General features: G+C 52.9%; 1 long non-coding RNA gene across 1 annotated transcript; it reads right to left on the reverse strand.

Annotated features, from left to right (window-relative positions):
* Positions 1-1627: 1627 nt before the first annotated feature.
* Positions 1628-2165, reverse strand: LOC128816036 (uncharacterized). Its single transcript, XR_008439776.1, has 2 exons — positions 2097-2165; positions 1628-1818 (listed from the first exon to the last, which is right to left on the reverse strand). It is a non-coding gene; the product is annotated as an uncharacterized LOC128816036 (long non-coding RNA).
* Between the last annotated feature and the right edge of the window lie 278 nt (positions 2166-2443).

Genomic DNA, 2443 nt, shown 5'->3' on the forward strand with positions numbered 1-2443 from the left:
AAGCAAGTGCTGGGCTGCTGTCCGGGGCAGTTAAGACTCCTTCTGTGCCTTCTTTGGGGGCCAGGAAAAAGGGGTGAAGACTCGGGGCTCTGGTGTCATTTGGGGCACCCTAAGGTCCCTAGGAGAGGGACGCACGCTGCGGCGGAGGAGCAGGTGGGTGGTGAATGAGGGGGGGTCCTGCCGGGTGCCGTCCCCCCGAGGGACCCAAAGCTGCCCCAAAATGCACAGGGAGGGGGGTGTGTAGAGTACTACTAAATCCTGGCAAATGTTTCGTTTTTATAGGTATTGGTAAAAATAGGAAAGTATTGCTAAATTCATTTGGAAAGAAACCCTCTCTCTATCCACTCATTTGTATCCAGGAATGTAGGAAACTCTGACTGGGCATGGGTAGTAGTTTTGAAAATAATGCCATAACGTTTTGATCTAGGAATGAACCAAGCAAGTGCCCTGAAACCATCAGAACAGCTGCAGGGGCTGAAGGGAATAGAAAGGGCGCTCTGGCACCTTTTGCCTCCATTCTCTGCCAGTCCCCAAAACGTGTCGCAGTCCCGTAAGAGGCGTTTGTCATCCAGACTGCCAAAATGAAGACCTGTAAAATCCTAGCTCTGCCTTTTGTTTAACGTGTTTTTACTTCATATTTATGTCATCACAGAAAGCAAGGAAAGGAGAAATGTGACTGGTTCCCACTATTGCTGTGTGCAGGCATTTTGAAAGGCTGGTGTACTTATGTTCTCTTTTTCCACTCCAAGCTTGACTTTTCCCCTCCTTTTTCGAGGTCTGCTGCTTTGGGTGTCCCAAGGAGGGCTGGGTTCCTCAGCAAGGGTCTTAGGAGCTGGTGCTGATTCTGCTTTTTCTGAAGGTGTATCAAAGTGTGCTTCCAAAATGACTATTTTGTCCACTGGAAAGCTTTCCCTCAATGACCATCAATGCATGTGCGTGTTTTAATCGTCTAACCAGACGGACTAAGAAAAGCCAACACCCCTAGTGGATTTCTGCTTGGTGTGTGTCTGTGAGAAGTGGGCTGTGTGCTGGACAGGGAGAGGCGCTGTTGGAGAGTGGCAACAGCGCCAGGTGTGAGCTGTGAGGATGATGAGGGCTCAGAGCAGCCCCAGGTGTGAACTGTGAGGATGATGAGGGCTCAGAGCAGCCCCAGGTGTGAGCTGTGAGGATGATGAGGGCTCAGAGCAGCCCCAGGTGTGAGCTGTGAGGATGATGAGGGGGCGGCTCCTGCCGGCGGCTGTTTTAGGGGGTTTGCCTCAGCTCACTCTTGCATGGAGCTGTTGGGGAAGAGGAGTTTGGGGGGGGGGGGCTCCCGGGGTTGTCTCATGGAAGGACGGTGAGAGCTTCAGACAGGGTCTGGGGGATCGCTTGGATACCTGGAGCATTGCTCAGAGGAGATGCCGAGGGACAAACCTTTGTGCCAGGAAACAGCAGCCAAACAGGTGAGACGGTGTGCCTTTGTAGGGGGGACTTTTCTCCTTTCCCTTTTAAATTTCGTTTTGCCAATCCCTCCCCATTGCTCCCCGAAAAAAAAAAAAAACCCAGCAAAAAAACCAAAAAACCCCAAAACAAAAAAAACAAACAAACAAAAAAAAAAAAAAAAACAAACAAAAAAAAAAACCAAAAACCCAAACAAACTAGGGTTTATTAAGACAAAAGAAATTCAAAATGAGGGAAGCAACTTCTCTTCCATTATTGCCTGTGTTTGAACTGGGTGGGATTCCCGTGCACTCGTGGTTTTGAGGGTCTTGATTGAAGGAAAACATGCCTTTTCCAGGGTGTTAGGGGTATCCCGGGGTGGCAGCGAATCCCTGTGTTCTATTTCAAATAGAAGGGGAAAAATATTGTTGTTGTATGCTGGGTTTTGACTTGAGGGTAGCCCCCCCCCCCCCCCCCCCATTTTCATCATCCTGAGGTTTAAATGGAGGGGGTAGTTGGTAGGGGACGTGTTGTCCGTCCTTGTAAAGGGTTTGGATTGCGGTAAAAATCCCCCTTTTACCATCATTTGAGGAAAGTACTTTCTTTTCTGCTCTTACAGGGGACGAAACTGAAGGGGAGAACACATTTATTTGCCCTTGTTGAAGTGAGGCGAGCACCTGAGTGTGGCGTAAGTTCCGGGGGTTGAATTGAAGGAGGCTGCAGCTCTCGCAGCGTTTGAAGGGTTGAAATCGGGCTGTGCTGCTGCATTGGAGGGCGCTTCTTCTGCCCCTGGCCCGGCAGCCAAGGCTGTGGCGCGGGAGCTGCTGGCGTTGCCTGGGGAGCTGCCGAGGTGGAAGGGGACTTGGGCGCGGCCGGGCTGGCGCGGGACTGCCGGAGCCGCGCCGGAGCGAGGCGTGCGGAGCCGCGGGGAGCTTTGCCGGGCCGGCGGGCGGGAGAGGCGGCGCGGGCGCTGCGCCGGTGCCGGCCGGTGCCGGCCGCCCCGTCCGCTCAGGGCGCGGGGCTC

Source organism: Vidua macroura, chromosome 17 (assembly GCF_024509145.1).
Source record: "Vidua macroura isolate BioBank_ID:100142 chromosome 17, ASM2450914v1, whole genome shotgun sequence".
NCBI classification, from domain to species: domain Eukaryota; kingdom Metazoa; phylum Chordata; class Aves; order Passeriformes; family Viduidae; genus Vidua; species Vidua macroura.